A 26299-nucleotide genomic window follows, 5' to 3' on the forward strand; every position below is an offset into this window, starting at 1 on the left:
TTTAGTAATTTTTTTATAAATAAATTATTTAATTGAATCACATGGATGTACTGTTACAAAGTTGTTCATGATTAATTTTCAGTCATACAATATACAACACCCTTTACCAGTACACATTTCCCACCTCCAGTATCCCCAGTTTCTCCCCTGACTGCTTCTTCCCCGCACCTTTCTTTTTTTTTTTTTTTTTTTTGGTTTTTGGGCCACACCCTGTGACGCTCAGGGGTTACTCCTGGCTATGCGCTCAGAAGTTGCTCCTGGCTTCTTGGGGGACCATATGGGACGCCGGGGGATCGAACCGCGGTCCGTCCTAGGCTAGCGCAGGCAAGGCAGGCACCTTACCTCCAGCGCCACCGCCCGGCCCCGTTCCCCGCACCTTTCAATACTGTAGTTTGCAGTATTGTTACTGAAGGGGTATCATGCAAAGTCCTTTATCTCCTTTCAGTACGCAGTTTCTATGTCCATTTTATTACTATTCACAATAGCCAGAATCTAGAAACAAAACAAGTGACCGAGAACAGATGAGTGGATAAACTGTGGTACATCTACACAATGGAATATTATATAGCTCTTAAAAAATTAAATTGTAAAAGTTGCTTATACGTGGATATGGAGAGTATTATGCTGAGCAAAATGAGTCAGAGGGAGAGGGATAGACATAGAATAATTATACTCATTTGTGAGATAGAAAAAAAAGCCAATATTTCAGAGCAGTGCTGCAAGCGATAGGGTGTTTGCCTTGCACAAACTAACCTAGGATGGACTGCAGTTCGATCCGCTGGCATACTATATGGTCCCCCAAGCCAGGAGCGATTTCTAAGTGCATAGCCAGGAGTAACCCCTCAACGTTGGGGCATCGGTGGCCACCAGGTGTGGCCCAAAAGATAATATGGTATTAATATCCAGAGACAATAGTGAAAAGGACCAGGAGGACCAGTCCATTGGGAGCTTGCCACAAATAGTAGGGGAGTGCATTTAGGGAAGAGAAGGACCACTATGATAGTTGAAAATGATCATCTTTCCTTTTTCTAAGGGAAAACAAAAGCCTTCAAAGCCCTGTAACCCTCACTGTAAGTACTCTGGACTTGTCAAAGCAGGAAAAATGTCACATGTTCTCCTTCACCTTTTACTGTGGCTGCCTGTAAAAGCTGAAGTTCAAAGCAAGTGAAGACAATTACTCTGGTAATGAAAGGGTTACTGCTCTTACATGGCTGCTAATCCAGTTTCCAGGAAAGCACTTCATGCTAGAAACTGGTCACCAAGCCAAACTAAAAGGCAAAGGGTTTAAAAAGAACAGGGAACATGCAGTAACAAGGCTACTTCAAGAAAGGCCTCTATTACAATGTTAGTTTCTAGTAGCAGCCAAAGTGAAAAAGTAGAGGCAAAACCCACAGAAATCTCTAAAAAAAATTTGGAGGCAATACTCAATATAAAAAAGCTTAAAGAACTATCTCAAGGCCTTAGTCTAGGTATTCCAGGAATTAGCCTAGCATACTGGAAGAAGAGATGTGGATATTTATGACAGTGGAACAGCAAACCATTTAGGATTCCAAAGATTATCTTTATGCTCACTGCATTCACTCAACAGTGAACAGAATGTCCTCTCAAGATCTGAAAGAGTGAATATTTGTGTCAGCTCTCACAATTCCAAAAGGCTAGTCTCTGAATTTCTTATAAAAGCCACCATAACTAATAGTTATATAGAAAGAGCCCTGCATTAGAGATTTGCAGAGATCTCATGGCCAGTTCATGAAGCAATGTCTCTTAGGTCAGGAGATAAGAAAGCACATAATAATTCACAAAATGGGACCAAACCTGGAAATTCAGGGAAAAAATAATTTTTTTGTAATTATTTGTTAACTCACTTTATTCCTATAATTCTTTGGACACTGGACATTTTCTCTGTCCAGTTAAAAAAAAGTTAAAGGCCACTTGTCTTGCCCGTAGCAAACCTGGTAGTGTTCAGAGCTCTAAGCACTGCTGGGTGTTGCCCACCCACAAAAAATAAATAAATGTTTTTGCTTTTGGCAAGTCAGGGCTTACTCTTAGTTCTGTGGTCAGGAACACACCTTGCAGGACATTGGATCATATGGAATCCTGACGATTAAATCCAGGTCTACTTCATTCAAGGCAGGCACCTTACCTGCTATACTATTATTCCAGCCCTAAATAGTTATTTTAATGTATAAAAATAAAAAAAAGTTGGGGCCGGAGCGATAGCGCAGGAGTAGGGTGTTTGTCTTACATGCGACTAACCCAGGATGGACCACAGTTTGATCCCCCGGTGTCCCATGATCCCCCAAGCCAGGAGCGATTTTTGAGCACATAGCCAGAAGTAACCCCTGAGCATCACCAGGTGTGTGGCCCAAAAACAAACAAAAAAAAAAAAAACCCAAAAATAAAAAAGTTAACTTTCGGGCCTGGAGAGATAGCTCAGCGGTGTTTGCCTTGCAAGCAGCCGATCCAGGACCAAAGGTGATTGGTTCGAATCCCGGTGTCCCACATGGTCCCCTGTGCCTGCCAGGAGCTATTTCTGAGCAGACAGCCAGGAGTAACCCCTGAGCACCGCAGGGTGTGACCCAAAAAAACAACAACAAAAAAAAAACAAAACAAAAAAAAGTTAACTTTCTTGAAAAGACAAGCTTATGTATATATAATTTAATTTCATTCAATCTGGCTTCAAACCTTGGTTTGATTCTGAAATTCAATTCTAAGAGGAAAAGTACAAGTTTCATTAGGCAATGTGGTTCAGTAAAGGAAGATTCACTGTTTTTCTTATTTATGCCTACATGAAAAAAATATATAAATACTTAGTAGCTTTGGGAGTCGGAGAGTTAGCATGGAGGTAAAGTGTTTGCCTTGCATGCAGAAGAATGGTGGTTCGAATTCCAGCATCCTATATGGTCCCCCAAGCCTGCCAGGAGCAATTTCTGAGTGTAGAACAAGAAGTAACCCCTGAGCACTGCCAGGTGTGACACCCCCCCAAATACTTAGTAGCTTTATAGAAGATAATTCACATGTCATACAGGATTTTTTCATTTATTTATTTATTTATTTTTGTTGTTGTTGTTGTTTTTGGGTCACACCCGGCAGTGCTCAGTGGTTACTCCTTTTATATAAACACCATGGTTACATAGTTGCTCATATTTGAGTTTTAGTTTTACAATGTACCATGATATTAATACATAGAAATCAGTGGTTTTTTAGTATATTCACAAAATGGTGAGATCATCAACATAATCCATTTTACAACATTTTAAAATGTTGAAAACATCCCCTCTCCAAAATAATCCCTCTGTTTATGATGATAACTCACCTTTTCTACCAGCCGTCAGCAACAGGTAATCCTTCTGCCTAGGGACCTGACTACTGTGGATACTTCCTTTAAATGAATTCATGCAAGGTATGGTCTTGGGTATCTGCCTTGTTTGTATAACATGTTTTCAATCCCAAACCTTATAGTAGAACATATAGGAATATTATTTCTTTTTATTTCCAAATAAAATGCTATTGCAGAGATAAAGCACATTTATTCATCCAGCTGATGACAAACACTGGGGTCATTTCCATGTCTTGCAAGTTGCATTGCTGAAAATATTTCCATTCTGTGTAGACACATCTTTGCATTTGTCTAGGTTACATATACTTAGGAGTAAAAATGAGTCCCTGGGTTATCTGGGTATTGTATGTTTGACTTTTTGTCTGCTTGGAAGCAATACCCAACAGTGTTCAGAGGTTATATCCAGTTCTGTGCTCACTCAGTGGTTGATCCCACAAGTTCCTGTGTGATCCAGGAATAAAACCAGGGCCTCCTGCATACAAAACATATGCTCAGAGCATTGAGCTCACTAGATCCATTTCTTTTTCTTTTTTTTTCTTCTTTTGTTGTTGTTGTTGTTGTTGTGTCTCACCTAGGGGTGCTCAAGGGTTATTCCTGGATCTGAGCTCAGGATTCACACCAGACTGTTCTCAGGGGACCACATAGTATGCTTGGGATCTAACCCGAGTCAGTTGTGTGCCATGCAAATACCCTACTGGCTGTACTATCAGTCCATCCACTCTGGGCCCATTTCTATGTTTCACTTTTGGATGAACAGCCAGACTGTTTTCTGCAGCCTGAAATCCCCCAGCAGAGAATGAGATGCACATGCCTCAACTCGCAGATGTAGGAGCCTGTGCCAAATGTTTCTATTTGCCGTCTGTTAGGCGGGGATACTGGTAGCATCTCCTTCAGTGCTAGAGAAAAAAAAATAAGTAAATGATATATGCTAATATTTCTGTTACAAAAATAAGTCCTCTATGCATAATATTAGCTTCATCTGCTTCTGGGTTTTGGCAACATATATGCTGTAACAAAGTCCAAAAGAGATAATTATAACTTCCCCTTTTCAGTGAGACATGCAGAGTTGATAAGAAATATTTCTTACAGAAGAATGGAAATTAATATAATTTATATTGTTATAAAATCTATTTTAATTGTTCTTTCTATTTTCTGTGGAATATATACCTGAGATAATACAGGAGCAAACAGCATAAAAACAAGTTTGTTGTTTGGTTTGAAATTTTTACATTTTTCTAAAAATAATTTTTATTCTCCTCCCCCAGCTTTTTTATTTTGGGGGGGGTTTGTTTGTTTGTTTGTTTTGATTTTGGGCCACACGCAGTGACGCTCAGGGGTTACTCCTGGGTATGCACTCGAAAATCGCTCGTGGCGTGGGGGACCATATGGGATGTTGGGGATTGAACCCAGGTCCATCCGTGTGCTTACAGAAGATTGAACTGAATAATCTTTATTCATTTTTTATTTTATTCATAATTTTATTCATGTTATTCATAAATGTTATTTATTCTCTTATTCTTTGATTTTGAAGCCACATCTAAATTCCATATTGTTAAAACTTGGTGCGGAGAGATAGATAGTACAGTAGGTAGAACACATGCCTTGCAAGCAGCCAACTGGGTTTGATCACCAACACCTGTCAGGATTGATCCCTGAGCACAGAACAGAGCTAGGTGTGGCCTGAAAACAAAAACAAAATTGTCATACTTGCTTTACATGTTTATGTGTCTACTGAGCTTTATTTATGTGAAAATAAATTTATTATTTGAGAATAAATTGTAGATATCATATTCAGCCCCTAAAGTTTTCCTCTCCTAAAAATAAGAGTTTTTCCTAACATTATCAAAATTTGTTACCCTACCAAAGAACATGAATTCCCTTACATTTTTGGTTTTCCTTTTGTTTTTTGGGGGGGAAGGGCAAACTAAGTGGTATCAGGGGCTGGCTCTGTGTTCAGGGGTACCCTGATCTACTTGGGAACTATATGGTGCAAGGGATCCGACATGGGGCTCCCACACACAAAACATACACTCCAGTCCTTCAGGCTTTCTCTTTGGCCTGTCTTTTTTTTTTAGTGGGGGGTGTTGAGGAGGATGAGTACAGGTAATGCTTTGTGAGGGTGAATGTTTTGTGATTCCTTGCAGTGCCGGGAATCAAGCTTAAGGAGCCAGAGCAATAGTAGAGTGGTGAGGCATCAAGCAATAGTAGAGTGGCTTTCATCAAGCCAACCAGGGATTCAGGTCCCATATGAGGACCCCCTGGATCCACCAGGAGTGATTCCTGACCACAGAGCCAGGAGTAAGCGCTGAGCACCACCAGATGTGGCCCAAAAACAAGAACAAAATAAAACTAAAACTTCAAGCTTGAGCCCAAGATTCACACATGTAATCCAGCCAGCTCTGAGTCATCTCCAAGGTCTCTTAATCTTTTACTATATAGCCAATATTCAGAGTGTTACAGTTAACTCTAATATATCTATTACAAATGTGATTTTTTCCTTAGCCAAGAAGCAATTAAGGATTCCTCTGGTTTTACCTTGGCAATTACAGTTCTCTCACAAGCCACCTTTGCCTTTATTCAATCTAAGCACTGTGAATCTGACATAAGCTAAGACAAATGCTGTTTCTGTTGCTAGTTTCAAGCTGAAGCACACTACCCAACCCAGGTACTTCATTTGTCTTGACTTAGGTTAAGCTTGAGATAGGCAAGAACACAAAAGTCTTGGCTGGAGCGATAGTACAGCTGATCCAGGATGAACCTGAGTTCGATCTCTGGCGTCCCATCTGGTCCTCCAATCCAGGAGCGATTTCTGAGTGCAGAAACAGAAGGATTAATCCCTGCGCGCTGCTGGGTATGGCCCAAAAACCGGAAGGAAGGAAGGAAGGAAGGAAGGAAGGAAGGAAGGAAGGAAGGAAGGAAGGAAGGAAGGAAGGAAGGAAGGAAGGAAGGAAGGAAGGAAGGAAGGAAGGAAGGAAGGAAGGAAGGAAGAAGTCTATGTGTTCGTCAGGAATGAAAATAATTCAGTAGAATGGGCATTTATTAGCATAGACACTTGTCAATTATCTTCCCAACATCTACCTTCCTTTCTCTCCTTTAAAACCACCTGAGTATGCTAGTTATTTTCCCATGTTTATGGACAGGTAGGTCTATTTGTCCTATGACCTTTGTGGTTAGTTGAGGATAGGATTCATGCCACTGTATGTCAGGCTACCAGGCTGAAACCCAAAACAGGGGCAGGAAAAGGTGGGGTTGAAGGGAAGAGAGGAGTGTTCACTGAATATTGGTCACAGTTTTCTACATCTAACAGGTTGGGGCATGTGCATCTCATCCTCTGCTGGAAAAAATGTGGGAGAAAAAAGTTTCTTTTTCCTGCTAGACTTTTAAAAAGCACAGGAACCATAGTACGGCGGATAAGGTGTATATTTTGCATGAAGCTGACCCAGGTTCAATCCCCAGTACCCCATATAGTCCCCTAAGCTCTGCCAGATGGGATCTCAGAGCATAGAATTAGTAGTAAGCTCTAAGCACAAACAGGTGTGATTCCCAAACAACAAATTAATTATTAATACAGTATCTGTGGGGGAAGTATGACCAGCCTTCTTGATTACAAAAGGAAACAGTCTACCTGAAAAAGTAGCTCAAACTAGTAAAGAACCTGTGACATAAAAATAAATCGGGGAGTGGGAGGGCGAAGAAATAGCACGCGGTAGTGCATTTGCCTTGCCTGCAGCCAATCCAGGACCAAAGGTGATTCAAATCCTAGCAACCCATATGGTCCTCCATTCCTGCCAGGAGCGATTTCTGAGCGCAGAGCCAGGAGTAACCTCCGAGTGCTGCCGGGTGTGACCCAAAAACCAAGTAAATAAAAAATAAATTAGGGGGTTCTCAGGGGTAGTTCATTGGCACAAAAGCACCTGCTTTGCCTGTGCCTTTTGCCTGCTTTGCTCCTGTTGCCAACCTACACGTATCACAGACTCCTATGCTGCAACATTGTGTGTCATCCCCAGTGCACAGCAAGGGTGTGCAAGTCTGCAACTCAGAGATATGAGGCCCCTGATGAGATTTGAGGGACAAGTTCCCCTCCACCCACCCTCTGCTCGCAAGCATGTGAACCTACAACCGCTGCTAGCAAGCCCCAAAATGAGTGTGCCCTCCTGTGAACATGTGCACTACTTTATTTTCTGTAAGTCAGCCTGGATTGTGTTTTCTGTTATTGTGTCTGAAGTAGTCTATGAAAGCCACAATCAAGTGCTCAAGAAACACAAACACACAATGGTGGGTCCTGCTGCTTGCTGTGCTGCCACAGCAACAGAGGGAATGGGAGATGACAGCCAGAGAAAATGCAGACTGAGTGTTGGGCTCTGAATCCTGCTCCATGCCTTGCCTGAGGTCAGCATGCCCATATGTCTGGGAACTACATTAGCTCATCAACCACTTTTTTTTTTTTTCTGTAAGCATTCTGGGTTTTGTTTTCTGTTATTGTCATTCGAAAGGTTTCCAAGGCATTTGATTTGCTAGTCTTTAATTTGCTAGTCAGGTGCTATGAAGTGGCTAAAAAGATTTTTTTTTAAATGACGATGGTAAGTACTTAGAAATACAATTATATAGCCCACAAATAATTATAAAATGCATCCATTGAACTCTTATTTAGAAAGAGAAGCTTATTCCTGCACACACTCGTTTCATTTATGTCTGTCTCACTAACCACCAAGGTAACCATTTCCTGACTACAGTATAGTATTGTCATTTCTTGTTCTTTCCTGCTCAAGTGTACAGGCCTAAACTCTGTAGACTACTTTGACCGCTCTCGAATTTCATGTATACGGAATCTGTCAGGATAGGCTCTCTTGTAATTGCTTTTCCTGATAATGATTATGTCTGAGATTCAGTAATGTGGGAAGCAGCAGTTCATTCAGCTTTTGTATGATACAAAATTAGAAGGTAAGACTATCAAAAATCTTCACTTACTCCAGGGTTTCCACAGTCCCAGCTGGGAGTTACAATGGGTTTGTTGTAATTCACCTTTGTCTGTACCTATCACCTGGTGCTCAGGAACACACATTTTTCTGGAAGGGGCCTATCTGTTAGGCCTCAGGGTTTGTGGTATCCAGCTTTCTTGGTAAGTCCAAGCTGTTTTTCCATCCATTTATACTCCTAGGAACAGAAATCTGCTAAAAGGTCTCACTCTAGCCTACCAGTGAAAGTTTATCTTCTAGAATGATAGGCTTTTCATATCTGTTTTTTTTTCCTTTTAGGCACCATGATTTACATACAATATTATTAATGGTAGTATCATGCATAAAACATTCCAGCATCAATGTTAGCTTCCCTGCATCACTGTCCCAATGTCTCCTCCCACCCAACCCATTCCACCTTTTCTAAAATATCTCCCCTATTGTAAGCTTTTTACTGAAGACCAGTTCTCAGTCAGTTTCCAATGCCTTTAGACATTTGTTATTTCCTTGTTATGTATTTTTAATATGCCACATATTAATGAGATCATTTTGTGTGTGTCCTTCTGCTTTTGATTCACTTCTTCGGCACAATACTCTCTAGATCCATCATTATTGCAGCAAACTGCATGATTTTCATTGTATCTATCATTTATCCAGTCATCATTCCTTGGGTACTTGGAAACTCTGGGTTTGGGCTATTGTGAACAGTAGTATAATGAACATAGTACTGCCACTGTTTTTTCTGTTAGAGATTTGGGGCCTTTGAATTAGACATAAAAAAGTAGAATTGCTAGATCATATAGACACTCACTTCCTTTTTCCCCAAAAGGTTGAATCAGCCAATATTCCCACCAGCGGTGAATGACGGTTCCTTTTTCTTTGCATTCCTACATTGTTTCTGTTCTTTTTGATGAGTGCCAGTCTCACTGGGATGAGTAGGGCTTTTAACCCACATTTCCCTAAGTACACAGAGGTAGAGAGCCTCTTCTTATGTCTACTGGCCTCTTTCACTTCCTCTTCTGTGAACTGCTTAGAAAATTTCTCCCTGGGTTGTTTATCTTTGGCTTTTTGTTTTGTAATCTTTTATATATTCTGAATATAGGCTGCAAAAATCTTGCTCTCCTTTTCACTTTATAAATGGCACTTTTTGATGAAATTCTTAATTCTGTCCATTTTTTGTTAAATGCTTGTGAGAAGGCAATCTGCTTTTCTCTGCTCTGCAATGCAATCCCTGTAGTAAACCCTGTGCTCAAGTATGAAGAGATCTTTCTGAACTCTCTGTTCCAAACGACTGCTTTGTTTGTCTACCCTTGTGCCAATACCAGGCTGTTTCAATGACTAGGTAAATACGAAGTCTAGGTAGCTGGTACAGTATGTTCTTCACCTGCTTTTGTTTTGTTTGAATTAAGAGAATCTTGGCTCTTTGCATTTCCTTGTCTATTTTGGAATCAACCTGTTTCCCAAGATCTCATTGAGATTTGGGGAGTGTGGGTGTAGTCACACTGGCAGTGCCCAGAAGCTACTGGAGGTTTTGTGCTGAGAGGTCTTTCCCAGCAGTACAATCGGGGTTCCTGCATGCAAAGCATGTGCTCAGTCAGCCTACTGAGCACTCTGTCTCTCTCTTTCTCTCTCTCCTTCTTACAGCCCCCTTTGAGATTATTAATACAACATAGGGAACTGGCATGTCCTTTATCAAATTAATTGCTAGCTATCTAGAGCTTCTGACGCTATTACAAAAGTGAGTTGAAAAGTGTTTGGACATGAGAACTGATGTTCAGTAGGAAATATGCCACCTGGGGGGGGGGGCTAAGGGGATAAGACAGGGAGAGGACAACAACTGGTGGAGGGAAGTGCTCAACCAGGAGAAGGAGGGGATGGGAAAGCATTATGTATGAAACCTTATCTGCAACAGCACTGTAAACCACAGTGCCTAAACAACAACAAAAAAGTGTGGGGGAGGGAGGGATAAAAGTGCGTCTCATAGAGACAGAATGGTGGGTGGGTGGAAGGCAAAGGGGTGTAGGAGGTGGAAAGAGTATTAGTGGAAGGGAATGGACATTGGTAAAGGATTAGTGTTGAAACATTGTACGCCTAAAACTCAATCCTTTGTAATTTCACCATGACTAAAAATAATTAAATATGCTTTGTTGTACTTTAAAGATGTAACGTGAAGTAAATCCCTACTCCCCCAAATTTTCTGTCCCCAAGAATTTCCAATCATTTGGGATTAGAGGTAAATCCATAGTCTTCAAATAATGTGGACTGGATTGATTATGTCAGAGGTGAACTAAGATGATCATGGAAATATAAATGAAAAGGATAGGCCTCTGCTCTGGGTGGGAAAGGCCTTCTCAGACTTGAAGAGCAGAGGAAGAACTCACGAGTCAGGGAAGGAGTATGCAGAGGGGGAGAGAACATGCCCACTTTTCTCACATCCAATGCAGAATGTTAACACGGGAATCTTCCTGCCTTCCTATTCAAAGGATAGGCCAAGCATTAGATCCCCATGCCTGCCTAGGGCAACCTGTATATGAGGCAGATTCCCTGCAGCGCCATCATTTATAGAAGGATTGTGAACCAACTGGTTTCAAGATCCCTGCATGCCTCTTAGCCTGGAGAGGTGGACTGAATGGTTGCCACCTCCTGTCCAAGTATGGAGTTATTTTTTCTGAGAACCTGTGCCACTGAACTGTGTACCCCACAGAGGGCTGGGGGTTGGGTCTTCCTAAAAATGTGAAAGCAGAGCCCATCTTTGGAAGGACTGCACAGGTGGGACTTTTACATGACAAGAATTAGGAGCTGGGGCCGGAGAGATAGCATGGAGGTAAGGCATTTGCCTTGCATGCAGAAGGACAGTGGTTCGAATTCTGGCATCCCATATGGTCCCTCAGGCCTGCCAGGAGCGATTTCTGAGTGTAGAGTCAGGAGTAACCCCTGAACGCTGCCGGGTGTGACCCAAAACAAAAACAAAAACGAAAAACAAAACAAAAAAAGAATTAGGAGCTGAGTGTGCTTCCTCAGGGCAGGAATTACAACTGGCTGTCCTAGCTGTCTGGCTAGGACTAGCGAGAAGAGAAGAGGGGCTGGGTAGGATAAAACTGGAGGCAAACACCAATGCTTGGGAATGATGCTAGAACACAGAACCCTGGACTTTCTTGACCCATGGCTGGTAGATTCTACAAGCCAAGTCCCCCAAACCAATAAATTAATAATAATATGATGATGATAATGTGGAAGCAGGTGTATGTCCTTCTAGCCAGGTTCCCTTCCAACAGCTGGGCAGGACCTTTCCTGGAGCCATTAGAGCAATGGTCCTCAAACTACGGCCCACGGGCCACATATTGTATTTATTCCCATTTTGTTTCTTCACTTCTAAATAAGATATATGCAGTGTGCAGAGAAATTTGTTCATAAATTTTTTTTTACTATAATCTGGCCCTCCAACAGTCTGAAGGACAGTGAACTGGCCCCCTGTTTAAAAAGTTTGAGGACCCCTGCGAGAGCATCAAACATACCATGTGTCCTTGCCCATAAGTGATCTCACTTTCAGTTATGTAGTCACACGCCCCTTTCAGTAATCGACTAGTTTTGGGCTTGTCTTTCAAACTCTGTTCTCCCTTGAACACTTAGACCTATCTCCTTTTCCTCTCTCACTCTTTCTTTCTTTCTTTCTTTCTTTCTTTCTTTCTTTCTTTCTTTCTTTCTTTCTTTCTTTCTTTCTTTCTCTTTCTCTCTTTCTTTCTTTCTTTCTTTCTCTCTCTCTCTCTTTCTTTCTTTCTTTCTTTCTTTCTTTCTTTATCCTTCATGTCTTCCTAAGTTAATTTATTTCAATAAAAATGTTCTTGCTTCACTACAAAATAATATATTTTTTAATTTGGTATTTTTTAAAAGGGTGGTTGACTGTGGTTGGTTTTGTCCATTTGGAGAGGAAGATTCCAGTTTGAGCTTTGAGAAAGCTTGAGGACATCAGGTGCCTCCTGCCTGCACTGCCTGTGGCTCTCCCACCCAGCTGGGGCAGGCAGCTGACTGCACACCAGGAGGGCATGAAAGGAAGGGAGGAACAGGAGGCTAGCACAGCCCTCACACATGCAGAGTACTTTCAATTTCAGAAGGGAGAGGAAGGCATTTAATGAATATCTCCACTCGACACATTATAATTACCAAATCAAGACTGTGATTTGCTACTCAAAGTGAGGAGGGCTGCCCATTAATTACAAAGTCTTGGCCTGTGCCCAAGTTTGCATTGGAGGCCCTGGGGGAAATTACCCACCTTCTGAATACAAATTTTAAGGGTTGATGGTGGGAAAATCAGATTGTATTTGGATTCCAGTGTGACTCTTACGGCTAAGAATTCCAGATTCTGTCCTCGGTTTACATGAATGTTCACAAACCCTCACAAAACACCACCAAAGTGGAATCTCCATCCTAAATAAAAGGGCACAGGAGGCCTAGGGAGGCCAGCTGACAAGCAGGGTCTCAGAGATAGTGTAGAGTAGAACTGAGATTCAGCCCAGACAGAGCTGACAATGACTCACATTGGGAAATCCCTGATGAATCAGTCAGGCAACTGGGCTCTGGACCCTCTAAACTCCCACGGAAGTCTGCAGGGAGCTCAGGGTTACTGGAACTGGGCACTTCACCTCTCCCCACTTCACTGCATAGGCCTGCTCCCTGAACTACATAAATACCAGACAGTTTTTTGGGGGCAGGAGATCAAGGAGAATGAGGCCCTACCTGAGCGCACCCAAGGGCAGAAATAGCTCCACAGACTTGGTGCTTGATGCTGGCTGCTCCTAGGTCTAGGAAAGCCCCTTGCTGGGGGCTCAATGGACCAGGGCGCCCCGGAAATAGACAAACCAGCTGTCCCACTGTGAGATGAATACTCACACTTCATCCACAAGCTCCCATAACAAACGGAGGTCCCTAGCTAAACCTAGAGAGAGGCTGGAAGACCCCCCAAAACAGCCTCAATTCAAGTAAGCAGCCAAAAGTTCCACTGTGAGCTATGTCCTTCCAGTCACACAGGATCATTCACCAGAGAGAGCAATTTGAGAAAACTCTGGAAAGGGCTGTTCTCACCATTCCAGTTTTGTCTCATGGGTTTCAACTCAGAAGCCATCAAGGGAAAGATGGAGGGCTGCCCTGTGTCCCTTTGGGGTACCAAATCTTTGAGGCACATTGGTATTGCTTACTGCCTGGAAAGGCCCCCAGAAGTGCTTGTTCCAGAAACTTGACCCATATTTTATTCTGCTGACACAAATAAATTATTGACATATCAAATCCTGATCACCTCCCTTATTTACCAAGCCAGAGGGTTTGCTAAAAGTTTTTGTTTTCTAACCAGGTCATCATTTTCTCTGGTGATCAACCCCCATCCTGAAACTATCCAGAGGCCAAGAATCATCTTGTGACAGAGGGGGAATAAATCTTATTATGATACATGAAAGACACTAATCAGGACAAGTCTAGGGCTTTACAAGTTATATTCTAATTACCTGGGACAAAGACCACAAATTGTGTGTGTGTGTGTGTGTGTGTGTGTGTGTGTCTCCCAAATTGGGTATAGGTAGGCCCCACAGAATTTCCCCCAGTTCAATGGGGTTCAGGAGTTGTTCTGGACTAAGAATCGAGTGGCAGGAATCATGTGAACCAGGGGCTGGAGAAGACTAGGGGGTAACAATACAGGGCAGTATAGGTGCTCCTAGAAAATGAGGGGATGTTCATAGCATTGAACAAATAGGATGGTGACACTAAAGAATCAAACTCCTCTCCAGTCCTCAATTCCTGTACCCAGGTTGAAATCCCAGGAAGAAAAATCAGTAAAGAGGGCTGGAGAAAGAGTACAGCATGTAGGCAGCTTGCCTTGCACATGGCAAACCTGAATTATGTCTGGCATCCATATGGTCCCCTAGCACAACCAGGAGTAATTTTTTTTTGTTTTGGGTCACAATCCGGCAGCGCTCAGGGGTTACTCCTGGCTCAGAAATCGCTCTTGGTGGGCTCAGGGGACCATATGGGATGCTGGGATTTGAACCACCATCTTTTTGTATGCTAGTCAAATGCCCTACTTCCATGCTCTCTCTTTGACCCATGGGAGTAATTCTTGAGTACAGAGGCATACTTAATCCTGGAGAATTACCAGGTTGTGGCCCCAAAACAAAAACAAATGAACAATAATAAAAAAGTCAAGAGTTAACTTTTGGTTTTTATTTGTTTGAGATTTTTATTTGTTTTCCGTTCACACCTGGTGGTTTTTGGGGGTTACTTTTGGTTCAGTACGTGGGGACACTGCTGGTGGTGCTTAGGGGATACTACTGATGGTGCTTGGGGGACCATGTAGTAAAGGAAATCAGACCCTGTGTAAAAAAACATGTTCTCAGCCCCTTGAGCTAACCCTCTGACCCCAACTACTGTTTTTCATTCACTGTTGGGAAGGGGATCAAATAACCATTTAAGTAAACTACTTTAAAGAGAAAAAAGAAAAACACATGACATGTTATGCAGACCTGAATTTTCAGGGTCCATCCCTGTCATTAAGAAAGCTGAAAAAAGCTACAAGGAATCTGTGGGACCAAATTGGACAGCATGTCACCAGCCAGAAGTACTGAGTCCAGTCAGCTGGTAAAACTGAGAAATCATCTATTTGGAAGAGAACCGAAGTGTCCTAATGAATTCCTGACTGTGACAAATTGATGCCTTTCTTCCATGGCATCTCTGTTCTAATCCACTTACACAGCATCGTTTTTGTGGGTTTTGTTTGATATGTGGCAAAGGGGGTCAATGATGCTGACCGCCAGTAATGCTCAGGAATTACTCCTGTAAGACCTCCTGTAAGTTCCTCTGGGGAACATATATGGTACTGGTGATCAAATATGGATCAGTTTCTGCAAGGCAAACACCTTCCTGCTGGACTGTTTCTCTAGCCCCAAGGACAAAGACTAGGCCAGAGCAATAGTACAGCAGGTAGGGTATTTACCTTGCATGTGGAAGAATTGAGTTCAATTCCCAGATATGATCCGCCAAGCCTGCCAAGACTAATTCCTGAGTGAAGCGCTAAAAATAAGCGCTGCTGAGCACAGCCAGGTATGTGTCCCTCCCCGAACACCCCTCCAAAGGCACAAAGACTTTGAAGCAGGTGCAAAAACTAAATCTTCTTCTGCAACCCAGAACTCATTGTTCTGTATGAGTTCTGATACAGATAATTAGGAATGTGATAAAAATGCATTGAGAGGACTATGCAATCTTGAGCCACAGGCAAATCCATGGCCACACACAGTGTATGCTGCAGGCTCTCCTTTCTGAAAGATTCAGCTCAAACCATTAATGGGCCAGATGATAGCCGTAGGGCGTTTGCCTTGCATGCAGCCGACTCCTGGTCTCCCTTAGCCTGCCAGGAGCGATTTCTGAGTGCAGAGCCAGAAGTAACCACTGAGCATGGCTAGGTGTGCCCCACCCCCCAAGAAAATCAAACCAAAAAACTCCTCAAACGATTGAGTGGGGATGTACCATGAGTGCCTGCATCTGATTCCTGGTCATATAAACATAACAACATCAAAAGCAATAACAAAACCATAAAGTCTCCAATTGTCCCATATAACATAAATATTTATCTAACTTTTATAATTAGAAGATAATTTGGAATTATGTACTTATTTGTTTATAGTTTTGGGGCCATATCTGGTGATGTGCAGGACTCTGCACTCAGAAATTACTCCTGGCCGTGCTTAGGAGTGATATGGGATGCCAGGGATCAAACCCCAGTCAGCCACGTGCAAGACAAATGCTCTCTTTGCAGAAATATCACTCTGGTCTCAAAATCTAGAATAAAAAAAAGAAAAAACCAATCTACAAACATAATGGAGACATATTGTCTCCAGATATTTAAAGTAGGGGAATGATAAGGGTACATTAGTAAATCAAATAAAATTTTATATTTGGTTTAATTTATATCATAGAATTGAAACATTAGTAAGTCTTGGCAGAATGCAAAGATAGTACAGAAGTTAAGATTCAGCTCTGTGTGTATTTGACACTGGTTTCCACTAGTACCACATGATGCCCTGGGCTTCTTGGAGATTTATCCCTTGCAGAGTTGAGAATGGCCCCAAAACACCACCAGAGATGGCCTCAAACTTAAAAATAAATAAGACCACTTTGTGTGGGGGAGGAGTGTTGAGGTGTGAGTCCAGATTATCTTTCTGGCCTCTAGATTCTTTGGACAGGATAGAGTATGTCACATCGCATAGACATGAGACTGGCACAGCTTGAACCAAAAGGGTGGTGCTGTATTGGATTAACCAGGTGCCACGCCACTCAGTAAATGCCTTGTTACTCATTGGTTGGAAACATCTTTGAATGTAGCAACTTGGATTGGTGTTTAGACCACTTGTTTTCCACCCCAGGGTATTGTCTTGTTCTTCTTAATAAAAATCCAGGGCTCACAGGAAAATGCTCTCTTGGCTTTCCTCCTTTGAGCTATCTGCTTCTTAGGAGTAGAAGGCTTGTGTGCTGGAATTCTTGAACCCTCTTCCTCCTCCTCCTCCTTTCTCCTTCTTTTCTTCTTCTTTTTCTTCTCCTTCCTCCTCCTTCTCCTCCTCCTCCTCCTCCTCCTCCTCCTCCTCCTCCTCCTTCTTCTTCTTCTTCTTCTTCTTCTTCTTCTTCTTATTATTATTATTATTATTATTATTATTATTATTATTATTTGGTTTTTATTATGGGTTTTGTTTTGTTTTTGGGTCACACCCAGCAGCACTCTGAGTTACTCCTGGCTCTGTGCTCTGAAATCGCTCCTGGCAGGCACAGGGGACCATATGGGATGCCGGTATTTGAACCACCATCCTTCTGCATGCAAGGCAAATGCCCTACCTTCATGCTATCTCTCGGGCCCTTATTATGGGTTTTTATTTTATTATTATTTGATATTATTTGGTTTCATCCCTTTCAGTGTGTGTGGATCATTTCCTGCCCCTGAGTATCCCCAGGAGTGATTTTTGATTGCAGAGTGTCCTGAGTACCATTGGGTGTAGCCCCCAAATAAAGACAAAAGCAAAAACAAAGAAGGGCACAGCTGTGAAATAACCAGGAGAAAAATCTTTACAGAATTCGGGTATTTATGAACAGCAGTGGTGATAGAGCAGGTTGTATTCTCTCTCCTGAAATGAGGGATCATTTCCAGTTCATCTCCCTTTGATGAAGACTACAGAGAACATTTCACAATTTGGTTCCCTCTTGGGTGTATTTTCAGAGCCGCCTCAGCTGTCAAGGATTTTCCAAGTGCCTCTTTAAAATTCCACATTAGGAGAGCTCAGAGCTCTGAATCTTATCACCATTTACTGGTGGGGTTAAGTGAATGGAATAATACGCCTCCAGTTCCCAGTCACACAGCATGACAATCTTGCGAAATAGCACTTGGTGGAGGTCTGCAGGAAAATGTGCCTTGGGCCTCAGAAATGCCTTCCCCTTGTCACTGTGGCTGCAACCAAGGCAGCCCAGTGGGCAGTGCAGAGCTCCCAAAGGTAGTGCACAAAGTCCATACAAGGGCTTGGGTGTGTGTGGGGGGGGGTCATCAAGAAAGGAAGAAGAAAATTCTAAACTATTCACTCCAGATATGTTCCCCATGGAAATATGTGATGTGCAGAATTTAAAACTTTCCCCTCCCCCCAAGAGTACTGAAAACCCTCAGAGCTGAAGAGATAGTACAATAGGTAGCGTATTGGTCTTGCACATAGCTGATAACAGGTTCGATCTCTGACACCCCATATGGTTCCTCACGCACCACAAGGAGTGATCCTTGGGAGTTCAGGACCAGGAATAAGCACTGAGCACTGCTGGGTCTGACTTAAAACCAAATAATAATAATAATAATAATAATAATAATAACAATAAAGAATAATAAATACCCTTTATCAAGAATGCATAGTCATAGCTCTGCAGAAACAACAAGTATTCCAATCCCTAACAAGATAAAAATGATAGAGAATGAAATGGAAAAGTGTTACTTTTTCTTGCTGTCAGTAAACCTTTGCAAAAAGATGCTGTAAGGACATGCATGTCCCTAGATCCTGGAGATCAGAGCATGAGCCAGGCCACTTGTTTTTGCTGAGCTTACAGAGACATGGACAGATGAGAGTGAATGTACATAGACTCAAAGCCTTTGCTGCAGGGCCAGAGAGATAGCATGGGGATAGAGTGTTTGCCTTGCATGCAGAAGGACAGTGGTTCGAATCCCGGCATATTCCATATGGTTTCCTGAGCCTGCCAGGAGGTATTTCTGAGTGTAGAGCCAGAAGTAACCCCTGAGCGCTGCTGGGTGTGACCCAAAAACCAAACACCAAAAAATAAAATTAAATTTAAAAAGCCTCTGCTGCAGCTTAAGGAGGATGAGTGGCCAGTAACAGGGCCAGCTTTCTGGAGGCAGGTTCACTGGGGTAAAGCAGGTAAAGTGCATATCCAGCAGAGAGGAGAGTAGGACAAAAGTCAAGGGTCTGAGGAATGATGTTGAGATGGCCTGGTACCCATACTTTGGTGGCAGATGAGGGTTGGTGAGTAAGCTATGGCTCCACTTGACTGAGGTATGCCAAGGAGATGATAACATGGAGTAGAACACCTAGTTCAGATATACAGGGGTATTACTCATTATTCACAATTCTGGATAACCATAATGTTCTCTCCTCTGCCCAAGTGGCTGTCCCTCTTGGGGTAGCATTTTGAGCATTTCCTAAGGATTCAGAGCAAGACAGAGACATGCAGATTGTCAGATGCTGAAATATGAGTTCAAGAAAAGGGGCATGTTGCTCAAGGAAAAGAGCAATGGCCTTGCATGCCTGAAGACTTCGCTTTGATCTCTGGAAGAGCAACAATAAATAAATCAAGTGGTGAAGAGAAGACCTTTTGTTTAAAAAAAAACTGGGTAAAGGCCACACCTGGTGGTGCTCAGAATTCTTTTTGGTCCTGTACTTGGGGATCACTCCTGGCAGGGCTTGGGAGACCATATGGAGTCCCAGAGATTGAACCTAGTAAGTCATGTACAAGTCAAGCACTCTACCTGTTTAGGCCCTAAGAAGACCTTTTATGTGTTGGAAGAGACCTAAAAGGAATCTAAACCGTACCTAAGTTGTTGAGTTCAGAGTGATAGTGCAGTGAGTAGGGCATTTACCTTGCTCATGGCAGACCTCCTGGATTCTTTCCTCGGCATCCTGAAGCACAGCTAGGAGTAATTACTGAGTATAGATCCAGGAGCACCCTCTGAGCAGCACCAGGTGTTGCCCCCAAACAAACGAACAAGTCATATTAGGAAACTTGTATTGTGAAGCCAAGTAATAAAAAGAAAAAAATCAAGGTTAGGCATAGAAATCTCACATTTCTTATATGCTTCTGCATGAGAGCTAGAATCTATGTGTTACAGAAAAAAAAAAAGTAAGCCATATAAATCCTAACCTCACTGGGTCTCCTCCCACCCCATAATATGATAGTTAATTCAAAATACAATTGAAACTATTAAGAATTTAAATTCTGGGGCCAGAGTGATAGCACAGCAGTAGGGCATTTGCCTTTCACATGGCCAACCCACGACAGACTCCAGTTCGATTCCCAGTATCCCATATGGTCCCTGGAATATGCCAGAAGCAATTTCTGAGCACAGAGTCAGGAGTAACCCCTGAGCCCTGCCGGGTGTGACCTCTCCCCCCAAAAAATTTAAATTCTGGGTTTTAACTGCATTGCTCTAATATTTCTAAGTCAAGAAATACTTTTTCGGGCCAGAGTGGTGGCGCAAGTGGTAGGATGTTTGCCTTGCACGCGGCTGACCTTGGATGGACTGCAGTTCGATCCCCTGGCATCCTACGTCTGTCCTAGGTCAGCCGTATGCAAGGCTGTGCTATCTTGCCAGCCTCCAGATTCATTTTTAAACCACACTTAGGTAAGAAAACATGGGTAATCAAAACAAGGAGACAGTAAATATGGGAAATGTCACTACTAGAAACATGGTAATACATTTTGAGGTGCTTTTTCATGCAATGACAACACATTTAAATTTAAGTTGTTTCCAAAGGGTTTTCTCTTTCCTACTTTGTAGCCACATTTCAACAACCATATTTTCTCTAAAAATGTCTCAAAAAATTTTTAAGCAGCGGCACAGGGGTAGGGCATATGCCTTGCATGCGGCTGACCTAGGATGGATCGCAATTCAATCCCCCGGAGTCCCATATGCTCCCCCAACCCAGGAGTGATTTCTGAGCGCATAGCCAGGAGTAACCCCTGAGCGTCACCAGGTGTGGCCCAAAACCCAAAAACAAAAATTTTTTTATTTGACTTAAAAAGTTTTTTACTTAGTATTTTTTCAATGTTGGGGATCAAATCTAGGTCCTCACAAATGGAAGACACACATGAATGGATCATTCCTGGCAGGGCTCTAGGGACCATACATGGTACAGGTATCAAACATGAATTGGACCCATACAAGGTAAGTGCCCTACCTGCACCCTTATCTCTCTGACCTGGAAAGTCATATTCTTAATTTTAATTTTCCTTTTATCAAACAAGCCAAAGATCTTTGGAGATGTAGGCTTTTGTTTTGTGTTGTTTTGCTTGTTTCAGCTTATAAGGGATTACACCTCTTTAAGACAAACATATATATCATTGAGAACCAAAATAACTGAATAAACAGTGTTGGCAGTGATATAGAAGGAATCCTTGTTCACTGCTGATAGGAATATTTCCTGGGTCAATCTTTTTGGAAAACAATATGGACACTTCTCAATAAAACAAGAAATTAGGGGGCCGGGCGGTGGCGCTGGAGGTAAGGTGCCTGCCTTACCTGCGCTAGCCTAGGAGACGGACCGCGGTTCGATCCCCCGGCGTCCCATATGGTCCCCCAAGCCAGGAGCGACTTCTGAGCGCATATAGCCAGGAGTAACCCCTGAGCGTCACCGGGTGTGGCCCAAAAACCAAAAAAAAAAAAAAAACAAAAAAAACAAGAAATTAGTCTTCCAGATGATCTATATCATATTGGCAATTATCCCCAAGGGCCCAAAAACTTTATTTTTAAAAGACTTTTATACTATGTTCACTGCAGCAATAGCCAAAATCTAGAAAAGTCCAAGTGTCCAAGAATAGATAACTAGAGAAAGAAACTATGGTACATATACAGAATGGAATATTATTTGGCTATAAGACAAGATGAAATTTGCTACTACATGGAAGGTCTGCAGAGTATTATGCTAAATGAAGTTAGAAGGAGAGGAATGGATACAGAGATCCTCCTTGTTGCATTAAATAATTAACGATGGGGCTGGATGGCGATGGATGGAGAGATTCTTCTCTCTGCCACCCCAGGCCACGTGGCTCTGCGACCCCATTCAGCCGGCGAGTTCCAGGCCCAGGTGAAACTCGAAATCACTCACTCACAGGCAGGCTTCAGGAAGCATTAACTTTATTCATGCCCTATTCACCACATGTGTGTGGCCTATTTCATAACCTTTTAAGCACTAGTTATTGTTGGCCCTGCATCTAAACCTCTTTCAGCCATCTTTCCTTTGTGCTCCATGCTAGTCCAAGACCAGAAACAGAAACCCCAAAGCCAGCGAGCTCAGCAGGGCCGAAAAAGGGCCGAATCCCCTCGGTCCAAGGCTTATCTAACTTTTCCAAGACCCCTCCCAGGAATGGGCCCGGTCTTGCAGGTAAGGTCACACCTAATATCCGGTTCCCAAGACCCCTCCCAGAAACGGGGGGGGGGGGTCTCAAATAGGTACCCTACACTCCTCATATGTGGGATATAAAGAAAATAATAGGAGTATAACAAATACCCAGAGGCAACAGAAGCTGAGAATTTGTCTTTAAGAGGAAGCATACACTGTAGGGGGACGTAAGGGGCAGTGGACAATGATGGAAGGAAGTTATATTTTGGTGGAGGGTGTTGTGCTAGAATGTTCTATTCATTATTAATTCTGGTGCCTAAAACAAATTCCCAGCTACAACTTTTCAACTTTTGTCCCTTTCAAGGTGACTGCATACACTGACCATTAAGACCATAATTTCCCCCAGGGAGGATCTAGGAAAGGCAGGAAGCCCCCCAACTTCTACATGGCTACCCCAGGCACACTCTCAGGCCTGCTTCCTGGGAGATCTGGGCTTTCCTATGGCAATTGGTACAGCTTGTGTCAATGCAGGTGTCCAATAAATACTGCATCAATTAAATGTTAGTGCAAACCTATAAATACTGACAAGTTATTTTATTAACAATGTTCGAAAGAGCATGGCAACACGTTGCAGCACAGGTTCTCCATCTGTGAGTGAGTCCTTGGGCCAACACTGGGCACCACAAAAGTAAATCATAAAATACTTAAAAATGCAATTACATGCCCACCACAAATATCATGCATTTTTTCTTTCAGCACTCAGTTCTTGTCCAAAATGATCATTTCCATCTATTACTGCCATAATGGTCCCTTTTCTGTACTAACTGTACTCTCTCTGAGAGAGAAATTGTAAGAAAAATATTAATGGAAAGATTCATGGTCATTTAAAATATATTTTAAAATCTGACAACTATGAACTAACTTGGAACTCTACTATTTTTTAAATATGCTAGTAACAGTGATAGTACAAATAGGTGCTTGAATTAATAGAACTTCAAAGAGCTGAGATAGGAATGGAAAGGAAGAAAACAAATGAATGCTTACTGATAAAATTTGACTTATCATTGAAGAGTATAGTGGATAAATGACTATTAGTAAGTTAACTAGAATGTTAAAAAGAAGAAAGATGAATGCTAAAATCAGTCCAAGAGATGAATTAACACTATCAATTGTCAGTGTAGATGGCTCAATAGGTCAGCAGGAAGGCCTATTCCTTAGAACCCTGCTCTGGAGAAAGGACTTCCAATGTTCTCAAAGGAACTTATGGATCCAGACATAGAATGTGACTTAAGATCAGCCAATAAGACAATGTCCTGACATTGGGGGGTTTGAAACTGAGTGATGCAGAGATCAAGTCCAAGTTAACACAGCAGCATTCTAGGATAAAATCTTATTTATCCCAATAAAGCTACTAGATTTATTGTTTATAATATTAAAATTGAGGCCAAGGATGTGGCTCAGAGGTAGAACATTTATTAGTGTGAGACCTAATATGGAAACAATAATAACCATCATCATCATCACCATTATGATACCTTGGTTTCTGGTTCCACTATATTTAAGTAACATCCTAAGTCAGATACTGTTTCTTCCAAGTAACATATGTTATTCTTATTTTTTCTGGCTCAAGCTAGCCTGATTATACTTCTATTACTTAATTTGAAAATAGTGCTTGAAAATTAATTGCCTAAGGTCATGTTTACACCAGCATAAAAAATTGCATCTCTTTAAGGACAAGAGAGAGAATGCTTACCTTGCATGCAACCAACTCGAGTTTAATCCTCAGCACCCACACTGTCCCCAGAGTCTGCTGGTAGTGATTCCTGAGTACAAAGCAGAGCCAGAAACATTACTCCGTGTGGCCTCCAAAACAAATAAACAAATTTATCACTTAAATGTTAATAAAATTTTAGATACAAAATAAAAATTCTCCATGAGACTTACTGTATTAGAAATAATGAAGCTTGGGCCCGGAGAGATAGCACAGCGGTGTTTGCCTTGCAAGCAGCCGATCCAGGACCAAAGGTGATTGGTTCGAATCCCGGTGTCCCACATGGTCCCCCGTGCCTGCCAGGAGCTATTTCTGAGCAGACAGCCAGGAGTAACCCTGAGCACCACCAGGTGTGACCCAAAACCAAAAAAAAAAAAAAGACAAAGAAAAAGAAAAAAGAAAAAGAAAGAAAGAAAGAAAGAAAGAAAGAAAGAAAGAAAGAAAGAAAGAAAGAAAGAAAGAAAGAAAGAAAGAAAGAAAGAAAGAAAGAAAGAAAGAAAGAAAGAAAGAAAGAAAGAAAGAAAGAAGTAATGAAGCTTGGAAGTGCAAGAAAAGATAAAATCTATACATGAAGAGTCAGAGCAATATTACATCAGGGAGGGCAATTGTCTTGCATACAGTTGACCAAGGTTCAATCTCCAGCATCCCATATGGTCCCCTTAATCCCAGGAGTGATTCCTGAGCCAAGGGTAATTCTTTAGCATCACCAAGTGTGGACCAAAACCAAAAAAAAAAAAGTGCAGAAATGAAATAATAGTCAGCAATTAAACAGAGCACAAATATTTCTGATTTGGCAAGTGGAAGATGATGGAAATTGCCCTGCTTTATAAAGCTAGTCCTGCAGGTTTTTGTTTGAGAGCCTATAGACTACAAAATACAGGATTGGGTAAAAACCAAGCAAACTAACAACAAACCTTGGCTATTCAATAAGTTCATTTTTATAAATGGGAATTGATGACATGACAAATTGATTGCCTCAGGGTCAGGAGTATATTTTTATCAAGGCTGATTCTAGAACCCTGTCTAGTGAATATAAAGACACTGCTTGAAAAATGTTCTTTTAAAATATTTTCTTGAAACCACTGTGATTTACAAAGTGCTTTATAGTTGGATTTCAGCCAATTCCACCGCCAGTCCATCTCCTTCCACCAATGTTCCCAGAGTGCATCCCCTGCCACCACCCCTGCCCCCCAGCCTGCCAGTATAATAGTATAATAATATTATACTAGTATAATAATATTCTATATTTTAAGTTTGATTGTTAAAGTTTGGGTCTCATGATTTGATTTTGTTCACTTTGGCTTGCATGTTTAGTTCTTTTCTTTCTCAACACCCATCTTCTCATATTTGTGTTTCTCCTCCTCTGTTCAATTTCTTTCCTTCTTCCTCACTATACTCTGTGGCCAGTGTTCTACAGAATTCCCATTTAAGCCATTGTATTTCTTCATGCAGTTATTCTAAATTAAGTGATATCTTTCTGTATTTATTGTCTTCATCTGACTTACTTCATTTAACATAATAGCTTCCAGTTCCATCCACGTTGCAGCAAATTGCATGATTACATCATTTCATGCAGCTATGTAGAATTTCATTGTATATATGACCACTTAGAGGTTGATTTAAAAACTCTTAGCTAGGGGCTGGAGAGAAAGCATGGAGGTAAGGTGTTTGCCTTGCATGCAGATGGACAGTGGTCCAAATCCCGGCATCCCATATGATCCCCCGGTGCCTGTCAGGAACGATTTCTGAGTGTAGAGCCAAGAGTAACCCCTGAGTGCTGCCGGGTGTGACCCCCAAACCAAACAACAACAACAACAACAGCAGCAGCAACAAAACTCTTAACAATTGTATTGAAAGTTGCAGTGAATAGCAGCAGTGTGCATGCATTCTTTTGGATCGGTGTTTTTCTTTTCTGGGGATAGATACCCAAAAGTGAAATGGCTCAATTATATGGCAGATCTATTCTTAGTTTAATGAGGACACTCTACACTGTTTTCCATAGGGTTTAGACTAGGTAGTATTCTCACAAGAAATGTTTCTTGATGACTGGAAGTACAATGAGTAAAACAATGGCAGCCTGTTCATGACATGTGGAATACTAGGAATAAAAACTTGTTTTGCCTTGTTGTCAATGTTAAGGTTCTAATATGCTAGACATTTCATTAAAGTTTCTTGAAGCACTAGAAATATTAATTTCTCCATTTATAAGTCACTATGATTATAAAAATATTGCCCACATAATGTGAATTACTACAGCACAGTAAGAATAATGGTCTTTAAGATTCTAACAGAACGTTGATTAGGCAGCAATACATTATACTAACATTTTCATCTAGCAATAGCTCATTAGTCTAGAATATGTAGGTAGGGATTCTTGTAATTACTTCTCCCCTGACTGAGAGTAATTGCCCATACATGTTCTTTGTTTATAAACAAAAGTAGAAGTTTCCAGTTTACACTACTCCTGGTAAATTGCCTGCCATGCTGGTGTGTGTCGGGTGGAGGGGGAAGGAATGTGCTTTTTGGTTCTATATTCAGCAAAGGAAAAATTATCTGTCAGGACATTTTTCCTGTAAAGTGATGGGAACATAAAATTAAT

The 26299-nt window shown here is 41.7% G+C and overlaps 1 pseudogene; it reads left to right on the forward strand.

Annotated features, from left to right (window-relative positions):
* Positions 1 to 15409: 15409 nt before the first annotated feature.
* LOC126012671 (uncharacterized) lies at positions 15410 to 15508 on the forward strand (annotated as a pseudogene).
* Positions 15509 to 26299: the final 10791 nt, after the last annotated feature.

The sequence above is a fragment of the Suncus etruscus genome, chromosome 6 (genome assembly GCF_024139225.1).
Source record: "Suncus etruscus isolate mSunEtr1 chromosome 6, mSunEtr1.pri.cur, whole genome shotgun sequence".
Classification (NCBI taxonomy): domain Eukaryota; kingdom Metazoa; phylum Chordata; class Mammalia; order Eulipotyphla; family Soricidae; genus Suncus; species Suncus etruscus.